The following is a 19,257-nucleotide window of genomic DNA, read 5'->3' on the forward strand; positions in this document are numbered from 1 at the left end:
TCCATCCTAAGATTTATTTTCATGATTTGAACTAATGGAATATTTTGTAGTATTTTTACCCTTGAATGTATGCAGCAGATTAACAATTTTTTTCTTGAAAACATTTTTGTCAGAAAAAAACAAAAAAAATTAATCAGAACAAAACTAAAAATAACTGCAATTGGTGTTTTATGCGTTATGACATCATAAATGTATCCAAACCTAGAAATTTTAAAACGTTTTCATTGGATTTATCATTGATTACAGAGTTTGTTGCAACTTACCCCTTTTTTAGGTTGGGTGAAAATCGCATATTTTAGTAAATTTAAAAATAACTGATAAAATCAACAATTTTCCTAACTACGTCAGTTTGGTGTCCTATTGACCTTAAAACTTTTGATGTATAAAAAGTATGATTATCTGTAAGCATTAAAATTTTAGAAGCAATTGAAGTTGAAAATTGTTGCATGTTGCCCCAGTTGACGGTATTCTTGAAGACATTGGAAGAAGAAGAGGCAAATAAAAACAAATTTTTAATTTCAGATTTAAAATGATGATTAAAAAAAAAATATCGATCACGTTTTCGTAAAAAAAAAATCACTTCAGCAAATCAAATCTTTTCTTGCATTACAAGTTGCAGCTCCATTTTATTCAAAAATGTCAACCATCTATCGATGAAAATAAATTAATTTTCAAAAGTGATTAAAATTTTGTGCTTCGAATACTCGATCTTAAGGGGGGGGGGTAGGGTCTAACGGGTATAAAAAAAACACAATTTTCACGATTTTTTTCTAGAGCTATCGTTCAAACAAATGTATTCAAATTTTTTGCATTATACAAAGCATTGTTAAAAGAACATTTAATAATTTTTTCGTAGAAAAATATTGAAAAATGAGCCGGTGACGGAGCAGTTTCGAGGATGCCTTTTAGAAAACAGGATTTGCGGTGGACACGTTTGAAGTTTCTGCTCTTGCTTTCTTGCAGTATTAGATAGGAGGAGATAAAGGCCTATAATTTCTACAGTTTTGCTTCAATTGACTTGAAAATTTAACACAACATTCTTGAAATGTTTTACAATAAGAAAATAAAAAAATAAAAAAATCGATTTTTTGAAAGTGTTAGACCCTACCCCCCCCCCCCTTAATTAAAAATATTATTTTGAAAATGGATTTAGTATTACAATAATATTTCAATTTTAAAATCAGTGCAATATCAATAATGTTAAATAATACACCGAGAAAAAAATGGAATTCCCTGCAAATATGTTTAGGTTTATGATACAGATTACTTTAAAAACGAAATAGTAAGCATGATAGTTTTTCATGATTATAAAACTCCTTCAGGAGCTGAATCAGAATCTTAATTCTGAATATTAATTCTGAATCTGAATTCAGCACCTGAATTTTGAACCTAAATATGATCCTAAAATTGTAATTTGTTTCAGAGCCCTCAATCATAAAATTTTGAAAATTTGTGTATCAATCTGATATCATAATTTCAATTGTTCTTTTTGTAATCCGACTTTTAAATCCCAACTAAAATATGAATTACAAATGATAAATCTGATTCTGTTTTTTTTTTAAAGTTAAGTTAAATTGAATGTAAAAGAAAAACTCAGTTGCGAAACTCATGAATTAATTTTGTCATGAAATGCAAATCCAAATATGAACCAAGGTTTTAAAACAACTTTTCATTTTCAATTTGAATCTGAAAAAAATTAACAATCCTAACCTGGATACAGAATGCAAAATAAAAAAAAAACAAAAATACAATTTTGATTTTGATAATATTGAACAGGAATCTTTGATTCGAATAAAATCTCATTAAAAATTCAATATTTGGGACAATTTCTACCGACAAATCAGACAATTTTGTAAAAACTTTTCATAAAAAATGAGGTATCAGAGCTGCGAAATGAAAAAAAAAAGTTAATACAGTATGTATCAGGTACCTTCATCGAAAATCTCAAGATTAAATGTTTTAGTGTATTCTATCACAAAATTCATATTTCGAATAATATTAATGGTTAAAAAAATCCTGAAACATATTTCCAATTCAAATTGATAAATGCTTATAAAGAATCCTTTTTTTTCCAAATTTACATATTTTCCAATGAAATGAGATTATAATTTCGATAAACTCTAAATGAGGAAATCAATTTGAAGTTGAAAAAAAGTAATCAGGTATTTCTATGTAATATCGATAACAAATAGAAGTGTTTAAATAAAACCCTGTTAAATTGAAGAGTCAAATTAAAGAGTCTTATTTAAAAAAAATCTTAAGCAAACTATTCTCGGAAATGGTTTCAAAAAAGGGACCAAAAGTTAGTGACATTATTGTAGCCATTTTTTTTAATATTAGTGTTCTACATGAACTGTTAAGTTTTTCCCAGTTGACAGCAGGGTTTATTTTTACATAAACTTACATAAACTTGTTCAAAATGTTACATTTCTTTTTAAAAAAAGCTACCTAATTATGTAATAATATGATAGCTCTGTTTAAAAATAGAGTTTAAAAGAGTTTTTTGGAGTCTATGAAAATAGATATGTAATTTTCATACAGAGGCGGTTGTTGTTGTTTTATGAATGATTAAATTTTAAAAAAAAGTATCATTAGGAGTGAATGGGGATACTTTCTCCCGTTTTCTTATTTTCATCGTATATTTTTGGAAAAAATTGCAGATCGTCGTCTTTTGCATTTTCTGACAGCGTGGAATTTCAAGTGTATATGCTTCAATGCATGAACCCGTAGATGAACTAGAAGTGTTTTCGTGGAATTGAAAAAAATTGTGATTTTCTGAAAGTTGAAGGAGACTTGATCGTTTATTAAAGGTGGCTTGATCCTTTAATCAGGGTGCCCTAAGCTTTGGCAAATATTATGCAATTGGCCATATTAGTTTTCATTTCACAGTTTATAAGTGTCAGACAAAATGAATTTAAAAAAGTTTTTCTACTACCCTGTATTCATTGCATACTTAGAAGCGCAATTTTCTAACTTTCAGATATAGGCACTTTTAAGAGTCCTTTTTATCAGGAAATTAGGCCGGAACAAATTTAAAATCATTCTTTTTTCACGTGGCGTTGAAACATCACGAGAGTTGGGGGGATAGTAAAAAATAATCCAAATTTTCAATAAATTGGAACAAATTGAACAAAAGACACCCAATTAGCATACAATATACCAAGGTTACCGAAATCACAGAAAAATCTGTAATTTCACAGAAATCTGAGCAAATTTTCATCACAGAATCTGTGTCACAGAACACAGAATTTTGAAAAATTCACAGATTTCACAGAATTTTTAAATTTTGAAAGGATTTCCAAAATTATAATTTTTATGGCCAACATAAAATAAAGATTTTAACTATGTAATTCAGTAAAGTATGATAGGGTTGGAACTTTTAATTGATTTTACTCAACTTCAATGTAAAAAGGCCCAATTAATTATGAATTTTCAATGAAATTAAAGGATATAGCATCACAGAAAACAATAACAGTATTTTGGGGTAAAATCACAGAAAGTCAGATTTTTTTTCTCAACTACACAGAATTTTTCCGGCAACATTATCGTATAATCAAGTTATTTTCGATCTTAAATTTGAAAAAAAAAATCAAAAACAAAAGGTGATACAGTACCTTTTTTCTTCAATTGACTTTAGCTTTTTCTACTGTTGGAATTTTATAAAAAACTAGCAGACCCGGTAAACTTCGTCTTACCATGTTCAATTTGGCGTCCATTTTATATTTTTCCTAGTTTTCTTTACATTTCCCTTCTTTCCCTTTACTCGAGTCGTCCCGCTCAATTCAATCAAAATTAAACCAAAGAATTTAAACTCAACGGGTCTTTTAAAATTCAATTTTTGTAACTTGTTCAATGAATAACTGTATGTTGATAATATGTATGTTTCATTTGCTGTATTCCATTCAGTAGATTTATTCCGTTTTGTTATATTGTTTATAATATCAGGACAATTTTTGGAGTATTTGCCGAATATTTTTCCTAACGCAGCGCTTTCAGCTCCCAATTAGCTTTGTATGGTGTATTTTTTAGAGCTGAAGAAATAAAAAAAACATAAGAAAAGATTTTTTACTAACCATTTTCAATGCAGGAGCCAGCAGATCGTGGCCTAGAGGATAGTATCATTGTCTTCTAAGCCAACGATCATGAGATCGAATCCCGGTCGTGACATAACCTGGCACACATAGTATGATGAAGGTAGGCGGTTTTAGCATTAGTGAAATGCTAGCCGTGTATACCTTGGAATTGTACGCCTCAATGATGCAGCACATGCATGTGGATGGATCTTTTCAAGGGAACTTAGATTGCACTTGGAGATCCTACCTAGTTATGTGTGTGCTCGTAGTGCTACCGGTAAACAACTGCAACTTCAACCAATAGTGCAGGGGTGTCAAGTAGCATAACAAAGTAAAAAAAATAATAACGCGGGGTAAACCACAATAGATTAACTTTATGGTCGCAGTGGACTCTCTCCCCAACAGGAAAAAAAACCATTTTCAAACAGCTTTTTATTCACCATCCCCATCCTTCGAAGCAGTTTGAAATTCATATTTTCACAAAAATCATTTCCAAAAAGATTCGCCTGATAATTAAGTTATAATCACATTTCAACTTAAATTGTTCCCAAACAGCACTTGTCATGGCATTAAATCTGGCGATATTGTGTATTGCAATTTTTTTTTTTTTTATCAAGCAAAAAATGCAAATTAATTATTTGGAACTTTAACCCGATGAATCAAAGAAACGATTGGTTTTGAAAAGAGGAAAACATATGTTTAGATATATTCACCCATTATTTTAAAGATTTTAATTGAAACAGTTCTGATATCAAAATTTCCTGAACATTGTTGGTGGTGATCTGCGATTTCATTTAGGATTACGTTATATTTTTAAGATTTAATAACATTTAATTGAGAAGCAGATTTTTTTTTTAAATTTAATAGATCGAAAAGAAATAGTCTGTTCAGGCTTCGATGGTTTCATGAGTTCTTTTTGATTCCTGGAAATTATCATATAAACAAAACCTTAATAAAAATTATGTGTCTTTTTTACTTGAAAATCTTAATTTTCAAAAATGAAACACCGGTTAAATCCTAAAGAATATCACCACAGTTCAACTTTCATATTCTCTGAAAAAAGGTATTTTTTCAAAAAAATAATTAGTTAAGTTGACAAAAAGAAATATCGAAGTATACATTTGTCCCATTTATTGGGGCAAGTGAAAACACATAGGTCTTTTTCAGATGCGTCAGTGAAAAGACTTTAAAATTAATTTAATACTTGTTCTTGTTTGTCTGTTCTATCAACTTTCATTGCTATATCCTAAGTTTTTCTCCGGAATAAATTAATGCTTGGTACTTCAATTTCACTGAATGCTGTTCAACCAAAAGACCTTGGTTTACAGAAAACCTGTATAATAATTTTGAATATCCGCTTCAGATTCAACACTCGGGATATCCTTTCTGGCCATTTTGGAGATAAAATTCTTAAATTGTAGATGTTTCATAGCTAAATGGCGCGTTTTCACTTATTCCACCTAAGAAATTACAGGAATTAATATTATTTTTAACACTATCAGGTCATATCCAAAGTTCATCATAAAAATCTGCTGCCCCTGGAATATCAATCACAAAAAACTTTTCAACAAAAAAGCGCATCAAAAGTCTCATCTATATAGCCAAAATATGTAAAACAAAAACACACTTTTCATGTTAAGTTTGTACTTGAATTGTGTGTGCGTTTGTTTGCACAGTAAACGTGTAAACAGTTTTTTGTTGAATGATTTTTAAAAAAGAGTTAAGTTTATTGAATCAAATTTTTTTTTGGGCTCAACAATTTTTAGATGAAGAAATAATGTATACATTTTTTGTAAAAGTTGATAGTTTGCACTTGCTCTAGTCTACTTTCTCAATTGAAAATTCTTCCGGAAATGCATATCCTCACTTTTGTTATTAAAAAGTAGATTATTTTAATGATAACTTCAATTTACGTTTGCAAAAAATCAAATAGCTCAATCCTTTCTAATCTATTTCAAAGAACAGACTATTGATGAGAGGACGAATGACCAAGTTGGTAAAAATCCTCTATAAATAAACAAAATATAATAGAATAGACTCTTGTTCAGTTAATGTGTCTAGCGTTCTAGGCGTATTGGATTATACGAAATTGAATGTAAAGCTTCCCAATTTCTCATTTTCAAACGTCCGCAAAGTGTCATAATATTATTTCATATTTATCTTTACCAAATTCATATTTCTGGACAACAATTTTCTACTTAAATTAACACGAATTAAAAATGGTTTTAATATTTGAAATCGTTTATATGGTTTTGATTTGATCGATAAAATATCAATCCGTGTCACATCTAGGCGTCATTCATAACCATATGCTGTGTACAAATAAGCAAAAAAAAAACACATCTAGGTTGCATATCGCCCCCACGTGCATAAGAAATATAGGTACTTGGTTGAGAAATAGGCGCCTAATTTTTAAATTTTTCCAGCGATCAATGAATAGTATGCTTTGGTTACTATTATCCTGCAACGACGTTTGCTAGCGACGCATCTCCCATGGAGACGAAAAACAAACCCCTCGGAGAAATGAAAATTTCAAAAAATGGGTGCCTGACTTTTCAATTTCAGATTTTAGCAAAAAAAAATATTATATGTTTTATTCGATTAGCAAAATTTCAACCTGAATCACATCTAGCCGTCATTCATAACCATGTGCTGTAGAAATGAGCTAGGAATCAAGAACAAAACAAATTACATCATACATCATACATACGCCACCACTTGCATTGAAAATATGCTTGGTTGAGAAATACGCGCCAAAATATTTTTACTGATCAGTATGCTGTGCCATGGTTACTATCTTCTAACGACGTCTGCTCGCGACGCCTCGACCTTGGAGACGAAAAACAAACCACACAAAGGAAAAAAAATCTCAAAAAAATGGAAGCCATGACTTTTATTTCATTCGAAAAACTACAAATTTAATTATTACGGACAATTGAAGCGACTTTTTGTTGTTTTTATTCGATATAAACCGATTCGCATGGCTACAGAATATTCTAAAAATAATTTCATTCGAATCGTTTGGGTCATTTCGGAGGAGTAGTACTACAAACACCGTTACAAGAGAATTTTGTATAATAGATTATCAATTTTTTGAATTAAATACCTACCATTTAATCTATCTATTCCCCTTCTGGATTTTCGAAAAATCGAAGGAGGGGGGCCCAAGTAACACAGATTATGCCAACTAGCATTAGGAAGTTTTATTATGGTTTAATTATGGCATTTTTTTGTGCAGCTCGTTTTATGGCGGTTTTATTATGGTCATGCAGAATGCTTATAATTTTTTTTCGACCATATGTTTTCAGATGGTTTTGAAAACGCTAATAAAACTTTTATTAAACATGCTGTTTTAGTTATTTTGAAAGAGTTGTGAATGCTTTTTTTAAACTATAATAAAACACAAACCTAGAAGTTTGCTCCAAGCTTTCTTTTGCATGTTCTATAATAGCACTCAGTGCATGATTATTAAACCGCCATAAAACTTAGTGACAGTTCTCGATCAAGATGTCAAAACAGGACACGCTCAGATTAGATAGCACATATTTGAATTGGAACTCCCATTTTTACACATTTTTGGTAAGTTATGCGTGTTGGTTTTGAGTTAAAATTAAAAAAATACGTCTTGGAAAACTTGAAATAACCGAAAGTGGTATGAATATCTTTACAATATGAGTATTGAGTGAAAGGGCCCAAATAGTAGGAAAAAAATTGTTGCTTGACGCCATCATTAATTCAAGATGGCGGCTTCCGCTTTTATTTTCAAAGCTGTAAATTACTGAAAATATCGAGAAACCTTCACAATATGGTTATTAGGTGAAAGTAATAAACGAGTAGAAGTCAAATTTCGTTGCCCGTCGCCATCTTAAATCCAAGATGGCGGCTACCACTCAACTTGAAAATACTGTAAACGACTGAAAATCGCATAAAACCTATATTATAGGGATATAAGTTGAAAGAAATCAACCGGTAGAAGTTGAATTTCGCTATCTGACGCCATCTTGAAATCCAAGATGGCGGCTTCCGCTAAAGTTTAAAATGTAGTAAATGACTTAAAATGACATGAAACCCAGGTGGTAGTGGGTGGAAGGGTTTAACGAGTAGAAGTCGAATATTGCTATCTTACGCCATCTTGAAATCCAAGATGGCAGCTTTCTATAAACTTTAAAAATGCTCTAAATCATTGAATATCGCATGAAACCTCCAAAATATGGGTGTTTGTCAATTGGGATAAGCTATAAAAAGTTTATTTTTGCATTCTGACGCTACCTTGAAATCCAAGATGGTGGCTTCAGCTGAACTTAAAAATACTGTAAATGAATGAAAATAGCATGAAACTCCCAAATATATTGTATTGGGTGCTAAGGCAAAATGATAGAAGTCAAATATCTCTTTTCGCGTTTCTCTGAAAATCTGTAAGTGACTGAAAATCCCACAAAAACCACCACAATACAGCATGATAGGAATAATAGAATTACATAAATGGCAAAAAAAAAACAAACACTATAAACAAAACAAGAAAAGTGCTAAATGCATTAGAAACATAATGAAAAAATAATAAAAGTGATTTAAAATGATCTAAATTGTCTTAAAGTAGTAGTTTTAATGTAGTATTATGTGAAAAAAGTTGTGTTCAAGCGATTTTCATTGATTAACAGTATTTTAAATTCAGTGGAAGCTGCCATCTTGGATTTCAAGATGGCGTCGGAAAGAAAAAAATCGACTTCTAGTTTAGCCCTTTCACCCAATACCCGTATAGTGGTGGTTTAATGCGACTTTTTGTCAGCATTAAGCATTAAAAGTTGAGCGAATGCCGCCATCTTGGATTTCAAGATGGAATCTGATAGCGAAATTCAACTTCTACTCGTTTAGCCCTTCCACCCGATACCCATTTTTTTGGGGTTTCATGCGATTTCAAGTCATTTACACCATTTTAAAGTTCAGCGGAAGCCGCCATCTTGGATTTCAAGATGGCGTCAGACAACGAAATTTGACTTCAACTCATGATTTATTCCACGGGTCATTCAAAACCAATCCCTTTTCATTCAAAAAGTTTGTCCTCATTTACTGTACTAATGATTAACAACTCAGAAATGAGGAACTCAACCTTAGCGTGTAATTGGTTGGCTTGCGAGAGAAACGTCAAATCGTAGCTTTTTTTGGGGTCATCATTAAACCATAATAAAACTATGAATTGACTCACGCCATGTTGGTTGCAAAATCGAAGGGCACAAAATGACGCCATGTTGATGGATTCACAATGCAAGCATTGGAAAATATTTTTTCAGGTCTTTTTCCATCAATTCCATCATGATTGACCATCAGATTTGACGAGGCGCATTTATTTTAAGATACTATTTCATATACACTTTACCTAAAATCTTGACTGGCAGTAGAAAAGAAGCTCAATATAAGGTTAAAACATTGGTTTTTTTAGCTATTAATTTTACCAGATCATATCTGAATAATGCAATCATCATTCATCAACCATTATGGTTGCTGGAAAAAATAAAAAAAAAATCTCCGAGAACTGACAGAACCGAAAAACACAAAAATTTCTAACATGTTTTATAATAGCTTTTTAAAAGCTTTGGTGACCAACATTGATGACCAACAATTATATGTCTTGATGACGTTTCTAGGGTAGGTCCAAATAGCCTGATTTTGGCTTTATTAGAGTCCAGGTGATGTTATAGAATGCGCTTTAGCTTTTTATGAAGATTAATGCGATAGTCCAAACGATATTTTGCTGACCATAATAAAGCTAAAATTGTTACTTGGGGGATGACAAAAAAGTTTACTATTGCTTTGAAAATATTGCATTCTTAAGTTCATACTATACCCTAAAGATTGACGTATTGGAATAGATATTTGTATTATAATTTTTTTCGTTTAAGAAACATTTTAAAATGATAATAATGAAGATCTTAAAGTCACAATTTGTTCGATTTTTCAAACAAAATGCATTTTTAACTCAAATAATAGTTTTTTAATTTTTTTTTTTTTTTTTTGAGATTCCAGGTTCTTTGTTTTGATCTTTTTGTACAATTTTTCTAGAACATTTGATCTATGTAAGTGGTGCCAGATTCAAGATATAGCTGAGGAATCAAGTATCTCCAGGGATTAAGTATCCTCACTTATTGTATTTTTTGTAGAAAGTATATTGTATTTTTAAAAAGGTTTAACGATAGAAAACTTCTTCCTACTTACTGACTCGTATAATTTAAAAATGTAGCTGACAAAGCTTACAAGCACGATTTGATGATAAAACTAGTTTACAGCATTTTTAAACTTAGTTAAACTAAACTAAAGTTAAAGATAACTTTTGATGTGAAATCGGGCGCTGAATCCGGAAAGGAAATTCAAAAAAATCTTAGTATTACAGTTTTTGAACTATGCTCAAAATATGGAATTTTCGAAAATTAAAAAAAAAAGTCCTCGTACTCATGTTCAAATTTCCTTGACTGCATACCATTAATTTAAAATTTTTAATTATAATATTATTATATTATTATATAATTTATAATTCCAATAAAAAGCAAAGTTTTCGGTTGAATTGCTGAAAATTTGAATTTAGTAATTAAGCCCTACTAATTCGATGGAATGTCGAAGTATGGACTTTTTGGAGCTCTTTATCAAGAGAGTCTTAAAACTATTGGGTTAAGCGTGTATAACTTATAGAAGAAATATTCATATGTTGAACCCTTAAAAAATCAACCTTATATACGGAAGTTATACATTCAGCATTTAATTCTCAATTTTACGAACAAAAGATGTTTTTCTGAACGAAATTCCTTAAGATCTAATTCCATGCAAGAACCGCTTCATCCTCAAGAAAGGGTAAACAGTCATTTCAAGTTACACAACAGGAAAACCGAGCTTCAAAAACAGTCTTGGAATTTCAAGATATAAGTCTCTTCAAAATGTATCACAAAGTGGAGAGCCGCGGAATCCCTGGGACAATTGTTGAAAAAAAACACTTGATTACACACATTGTTCTGATAGAAAAGCACGCGTGAACTTCTGTCTACATATTATTAGACTTATTGTACTTGGAGAACATTTCCATGTGAGAGAAAACACTTACCAAGTTAGAAAAATTTATCAGGAAAACATTCAGTTGTACATTGTTGACAGATAGTGAAATTTTTTTAGTGGATTTGCCTAACTGGTTTCCAGTGGAGGCAGAAAAATGTTTAGAGAAGAAGATTAACTCATACGAAAAGGTAAAGCATGAAATTTAAAAAAAGTCCATCCACTTTTTAGTAGACTCTATTTGTCAATCTCCTTATGTTCTGTTCTTATGATTTTATTGATATTTTCAGTCGAAACTGCTTAGCACTTTTCTAGTACCATCTGACTATTTTATAATCAACGATTGTTGATGAGGGATTCTACAGAAAAATTAATACAGCTGATTTCATAACTCTGGTAATGCCATCTTGATTCACAAATGATAAATCTTCGGCGCGTTTCTACTGTTTCCATGCCATTAACCATCGCATCGGTCCCTTCTATCTAACTTTATGCAAACAAAACTTTCTTTGATGGTTTTATCTTCCTGTTTGCCCTTGCGCTCTGACGTTACAATGTAGTGTCCCGAACCTAACCTTGAACTTGGAGAATTAGCGTTCACCGCATCAGCAAATTGTGTGTGCATTCAAGTATTCAAGTACTAAGTAGTGTTGTCGGCTCGGGGTTTGTGTGTTGGGCTAACGTGCATATGTTGGTACATATGACACTTGGTGAGGAGGCAGTTTTGTAAAATTATTCATCACGTTCGGGGTGATTTTCATCACGACCGCAAACACATTGACAGTGTGCGCTGTATGAAGTTTGTGCAATGATCCGGAAGCAGGGACTGCGATTTCAAAATGGTGAAAATATTACAAAGTTGAATATAAATGCCCCTTGCCCTGTTACACGGTGTCGTTAAAGTTAGAAATTCAGCGTAAAATGATTATTTGATTGATTTTTGTCCTAGCTCAGAAGACTGTTCATAAAGACCACATGCTTTGATGGGTTGGGAAAAAAATAACTGGTCAAATTGCAAGATGTAGGTTACTGAAACCAAACCTACACAGGAACACATATTGTTAGTGATAGGGTGACCGAAACGTGTAATTACTATTGAATTGAATTGAAAGAATTTTCTGTGTTGATTTGCATCGACGTGTTCTTCTCGACATTGACTTTGAGATCTGCTGCCTTGAAGCTTTCGGCCAGGTCGTCGAGTTTGCTCTGCATGTCTTGTTGTCTTTGGGAGAATAAAATAATATCATCAGCCAGGTCAAAGTCGTTCAGTTGCTACATTGTCGAAGGACTCCACGGCAAGATCTCATACATTATAATCATGAGAAACAGTGGCGGTGATAAGTTACTTTTTTGTCTCGCTCTAACAGTAACCGGCATTGAATCAGACAAAACATCGTCGAACAGGACCTTTTTTTATTATTTAGCTCATCACTCAGGTGGCAAATACTTTTTACGGTTTGCATTCTAAGGCACAGCGAGCCACCGCGTCTCCTCAGTATGTTACTCTGAGTCTATGGGTGCAATTGGTGACTCATGATACAATGTACACCTACACCATAAAGTCCACCTGGAGCCTCTGGCCATAATTCCCATCCGGACCTGCAACGAAGGTTGTACCCGTGATGGGAAACCATACTCGCGGAAAGCGCTCCACGGCAATACTCATTTATTCGTACTACTCCAGCAAAGTTCTCCCTCCTCTGTCACGGTTCGCGACTCACGGGACAGCTGTCCGTTCACCGTGACTCGTGACTTGAAGCCTACATTCGAAGCCTCTCTTCGTGACTCGAGACCCTCTTACGCTCCGCCCTCTTGACTCTATTCTTAAGAGTGTCTTAAGGGCCCTCTTTCGATCCGTCTCTTGACCCAATTCGAGACGAGAATAACTCCCTTTCCTCAAGTCTTGAGATACTCACATCACCGTCTTGACTCTTCGAGACTCAGTCTGAGGCCCAACCACTGGGCGCCACATGTTTACGGCACAAGGCCCTCTGCCCTTCGTGAGTCAATCATATCCGCGAATCGGGGCCAGGAACCTCCCCAAAAAGCAGACCCGCTCGGGATCGCGACTACCAGATACGCGGGATGACCCCTCCTTCTTGCAAATGAGCACTGGTACTTAGGCACCCAGTCGCACCACTTTTTTGCCACACTCGGCACGTAGCTGTCGGCGGGCCGACTGCAGCAAGTGTGACGTGTAGTTCTCTTGGCCGTACGCTTGCAGGTGACAAGTCTGCAGACACGTTTCCACTCTGCACCACGTGGTGGATCTACTTTGAGCCGCCCAGATGCTTAGTTGGACGAATGCTTTTTTTTTTACTAAATTAACGAACATCAGCAGAAGAGAATCCTGGAAATCGTTAACTTGTTCCAGTATTATTCGTAGCGTTGTGATGTAATCTACACATGATCGTTCAATCGAAATTCTGTTTTTTTGCCATCGGAGCGTAGCGTCAATCATCTCCTGGATCTTATTTAGGATCTCATTGCAGAGTACTTTAACACGTTCGTCGCCACGCCATTACAGAGAGAGAAAGCAAAGAGGGAGAACTCCCATATTTGAAACGTATGGTGAGGGAGCGGTAAACTCAAGTAAGAGAGCGTCACACGCTTTTTGATGTGACGGGGCTCCCCAGGAAATACACCCGTCACCCGAATATGGGTGCCGTGGCGACGAACGTGTTAAGGAATGTACAGAGTAATGTTATGCCATGGCGGTTACCACAGTCTGTTAAGTCTTCTTTCTTAGGGACCTTCGCAAGGATACCCTGCATCCAGTCAGCCGAGCATGTTGCAGTATGCCAAATGTCAGAGAAGAGACGGAGCAACACTTGTGTTGACAAAGCAGGGCCGTCTCTCAGCATTTCAGCAGGGATGCAATTGACCCCAGGCGCTTTGTTGGATTTCATGTTTTAGATTTCCGATTCTATTTCAGCGACTTACTGTTGGCGTTTTTAGCTGCGAATCCTGTTGGCCATTGACTATTTGTGACTCGGAAGAGTTGATCGAAATGCTCAGTCCATCGTGTGAGCTGATCTGTTCGATCTATCAACAGCTTACCTTTTCGGGCTTTAAGCGAAATTCTAGCATAAGTCCACTTAGGCAACGGGAAATGTCAAAAAGTAATCGGATATCTCCAATGGCAGCGGCTGTTGCTCCCTCTTCGGCTAGGGAGATTGTCCAGGCTATCTTGTTCCGTCTACAAGCTCGTATAACTGCCTTTTCCAGCTTCGCATATCGTAAGCGGGCGGCTGCTTTGGCTGACCCGGTACATGCCTGCTCAATTCCTACTTTCGCCTTTCTCCGACCATCGTCCATCCTCATTCATCCGACATCCATTCACTTCTTCTTCCACAAACTTTACGAAGAGTACCATGGCTCGTCGTGATAAAGGCATTCTTGATTTTACACCACTGTTATTCCACTGTTCCATCTGTCGGCAGTTCCGAGCCTTGGGTTTCAAGCTGTTCAACGTATACAATTTTCATCTCTGGACTTTCCAACCGGCGGACGTCATATCGACATCCGACTTTCTACTTGCGTCGTTGCAGACTTGTCGTACAACTATCAGTAGTATCTGACTAAGGACGAGGTAATGGTCAGATGCAATGTCTGCGCTTTGTTTGTTGCGGACATAAGGAGGCTCCTTTTGTGCTTAAACAAGACGTCGCCTTTCCATCACCTTTGTTTGGGTTCCCTCGCATTGCTCGATAGTGAGCAATGAGAAGGTAGACTCTCTGGCACAGGTGGAGGCGACGGAGGGCGACACATATCAGAGGTAGTCTTCAACGAGTTTTATTTTTTGGTTATGAGAAATTCTCTGGTCAACTGACAGCGTAAATGGAACGAGGATGTGTTGGGTCGGTGGCTCTACTCGATTATCCCAAAGGTGAGCCTTAAGCCCTGGTTTAACAGGTTGGACCTGAGTCGGGGTTTTTTTCGTATATTTTCGCGTCTTAGCTCAAATCAATTATTCCTTAGACGTGCTACTCTATCGTTTTGACATTGACCCAACCTTATCTGCTGGTCGATGGAGGATAAAGATCATCAGATCACCATGTAATTGTCGCCACAAAATTCCGCAAATAGCTCTTCGTTTTCGCTCATCTGTCCTAGAACATGGCGTTCCATGATGCGCTCAAAGTCCTGATTATCGAACTTTGAAATTTGGGATGCATTGGAAGGACTCAAAGGGGCTGTGAGGTCATATTACAATTCTCATTACCACAAATTACGAAACAAGGTATATTTGAAATTACAACGAGTAAGCTACAATTTTCTTATAGAACTACATCAAATTACAGAAAGGCAAAGACTAAAACGTCAATATTTTCTCAGAACTGAAATGCAAGTTCTTGTCTCTGTTTCTCGGACATTAACAGTTCTTTTTTATTGTCACGTATTTTTTACGATCTATGAGCTGATCTAATTTTGTAAGTTCATTTTTGGTTATATATACTTTAAAAGATTGCAATGCAGCAATGCGGCAATGCTTTAAATTTTTTTAAATGTGTTTTCTAAAAAAATTGTTGAACAAAACAACTTTTGGAAGATGTGTGTAAAAAAGCGTCATATAATTTATTCATTGTTTTTTAATTGATAATTAACAAAAAATTATTTAATAATTTATTCTTTTCTAATAGAAAAAAATACCCAGAAAGCTAGTATTTGAGTTGTATTTCGTTCATTTTTATTTCAATAGATTCAAAAATTCAATCGATTAAAATTCAATTGTGCCATATGTCATTGAAAAACATTTAAATTATTTGGATATCACTAAAATCGTCGGAATGCAGTTATAAGAATTTATTCAAAACTTCAAGACTCGTGAATACAATTTATCTTTGAACAGGATTAAATTTAAATGTTAGGTTTCATAAATATAATTACAAAAATTTTTATATCAAGAAAATTAACTACATTTTACGTTATTTGACCGACCTCACAGAATAAATTGTTTTCCAGTAATGGCAAATGAAGAATTTGGATTATAAAAATTTAAGAATTTTGTTTTGGTTTTCAATACAAACTGATTCAATTAGGGAACAACATTTTAAATTCCTTTTTACTAGTAACTAATTTTGAAAGATTTTAGCGTCCTGAATTCGAATCATTTGTCAGATTTTATCCATCACCTGTAGTTTTGGTGATGTGGAGTGTAAAAATTTGAACATTGGTTCGTTTTGAGTAAATTCGATCTTTGATAACTAATGAATTTGTAAACCTTCATGAAAACTTAAAAAATATTTTGAATCGTTTTATTAACAATCAAGGAATCAAATTTCAACTTGATCATTTAGTTTCAGAGAATATGACAAAAATGACGAAAATGACAAAAATGACAAAAATGACAAAAATGACAAAAATGACAAAAATGACAAAAATGACAAAAATGACAAAAATGACAAAAATGACAAAAATGACAAAAATGACAAAAATGACAAAAATGACAAAAATGACAAAAATGACAAAAATAACAAAAATAACAAAAATGACAAAAATGACAAAAATGACAAAAATGACAAAAATGACAAAAATGACAAAAATGACAAAAATGACAAAAATGACAAAAATGACAAAAATGACAAAAATGACAAAAATGACAAAAATGACAAAAATGACAAAAATGACAAAAATGACAAAAATGACAAAAATGACAAAAATGATAAAAATGATAAAAATGATAAAAATGACAAAAATGACAAAAATGACAAAAATGACAAAAATGACAAAAATGACAAAAATGACAAAAATGACAAAAATGACAAAAATGACAAAAATGACAAAAATGACAAAAATGACAAAAATGACAAAAATGACAAAAATGACAAAAATGACAAAAATGACAAAAATGACAAAAATGACAAAAATGACAAAAATGACAAAAATGACAAAAATGACAAAAATTACAAAAATTACAAAAATTACAAAAATTACAAAAATGACAAAAATTACAAAAATTACAGATTTTACAGAAATTACAAAAATCACAAAAATGTCAAAAATTACAAAAATTACGAAAATTTCCAAAAATACAAAAATTTTTTTAAAAATTACATTACAAGTTGTCATTACAATTTTTACTGTCATATTTTAGGATAATCTTTGAGTATTTCGAAGTGAATATTAAAACCCATTCACCAACAATGTTGAAGATTACAAAACGTTTTGACTCATGCTTTTCAAAATATCAAAGATTCAATTTTGTTTAAATCTCCTTCAAAATTTTGAGAAAGTTCTTGTATTTTGCAGTTTTGAGATAAATCAGCAGAGCAAAGATAGTTTTTATAGCTTCTTTCTTCTGAAGTCAAAGTTACTCACGTTCTTGGGGAAAGATGATTATTGAATTTTAAAATTTATATATAAATTTTGGTCATGCTCTATAGTTTTGCAAAAAGAGTGTAGAATTTTCCTAGGCGAATATTTACCCTCCTTCAAAAGTTATCTAACTGCTGATTTTGGAATAAGCGCTCCCAAATTTGTCTAAATAGCTCTCAAATTATTTGCACTTAAAATATGTGTTATTTTTTTTTTTTCTAAGTAGTTTTTTTTATATCGATGCTGGCGTTCAAAAATTGAAAACAAATGTTCGTAAATGCATTGGAAAGTGATTTGATATCTCTAAAAGTTGTAAAGTTTCGGATAGTAAGCCATCAGACCAGTAACAACTACTTACTTTTGGAACGGCCAAAGACGAAATAGAACAAGTTTATTCGATTTATTACGCACGTAAACTTTTCGATTACAATTCGCGAAAAACCGAAACGCGAACCGACTTCACAAACTCGATGCCTTTGTTTACCAATGCTAACGCTAACACTTTTGTTTTATACAAATCAAATTTAGATTCCTTACAAAATCTACAATGAAAAGTCTATCGACTGCTGCTTCACCCAAAAAAAAAGAGAATCAATTTACGAACACGCGGTAAGTATTTGTCCGGGAAATTGAAATTATTTTGTGTTTCCTGGAGGCACTATTAATTCAAATTAATTCTAAACAAATTATCTTACAAGAACATAATGCCAACAGCTCATGGTTTTAACGATCCAAATCGTAATTTTGCTTTTAAGATTTTAAAAAATCTTTCAGGGGGGCGTTGAGCTCGCAAATTTATCACAAGGGGGCGGTGAGTTAAAAAAAAATTGAAAATCACTGGTCTAAAATAATCAAAGTAATATTTCTTGTACCATAATCGTCTTCCGTTTCAGATTTTGATACCCGTTATATTCCCTGGAGTGTCAATTTCCAGAAATAACCAACTTTGAAAAATTTTCGTAAATTCAATTCTCTACGTATCCAAAATCTAATGGTCTCAAAATGTTGGAAATAATATGAATTTTGTAGTCGTATTTTTGAAACAACTTTTCCATCTCTCAAACAGTTTTTACAAGAGATGAAATGAAAACAACGCTGTTAAACTACTTTTTCTAAATTTTTACTCGCCAAAAATTTGAAAAAATATGAAAATAGTTTTCGATACTCCATCGTATAGCTTTTAACTCCAGCTTTTATGAACTCTAAAGCATTATTTATTTGAGTAAACCGTGTGCTACAAATAATTGTTTCAGTAAGGGATGTTTTCTGGGATTTTTTTTATTTTAGAAGTGGAATTGCGAGGAAGCAAGTGAATATAGCTGTATTTATCATTCGGAACATTTTTACTGACATTGAAATGTTTCTATTTGTGTATTAAAAAAAAAATTATACAGTGGAAACGATTTAGAACAATTTTACTACAGAAGTGTCAAATTGACGCTCAAGGTCTGATAGGGAGTTTTTGTTCTGGACTTTCAGGGAGCGTTCTAAAAAAAAAATTATACAAAATGAAAGATTTCATGAATTCATAAGGGGCCTCGATGAAATTGTTTTGTGTTGATGCGCCTGAAAAAAGTAACAAGCTTAAAACTTCCAATAGTGTCATATTGACACTCAAGAGCCGATTATAGTTAACATCTTCCCATGCCAAATTTGGTTTCAATAACGCTTGTTCCGTGTGAAAATTATTTTTTTCACACTTTCAGAGTGAAAAAATCACTCCAAAAGAAGAAATTTAGTAACCCTAACCTTCTTTGTGTGTACTAGCATGCGGCGGAATAAGCCGGCCGGCGAAATGTGTGACTATTCTATAAGCATGTAGTGCACTTAG

The 19,257-nt window shown here is 33.2% G+C and overlaps 1 protein-coding gene across 3 annotated transcripts in view; it reads left to right on the top strand.

Moving 5' to 3' along the window:
* Nucleotides 1-19,257, top strand: part of LOC129745652 (ras guanine nucleotide exchange factor V-like) — a 163,776-nt gene that overhangs the window by 121,344 nt on the left and 23,175 nt on the right. The gene's annotated exons all lie outside the window — the stretch shown is intronic.

The sequence above is a fragment of the Uranotaenia lowii genome, chromosome 2, assembly GCF_029784155.1.
Source record: "Uranotaenia lowii strain MFRU-FL chromosome 2, ASM2978415v1, whole genome shotgun sequence".
NCBI lineage: Eukaryota > Metazoa > Arthropoda > Insecta > Diptera > Culicidae > Uranotaenia > Uranotaenia lowii.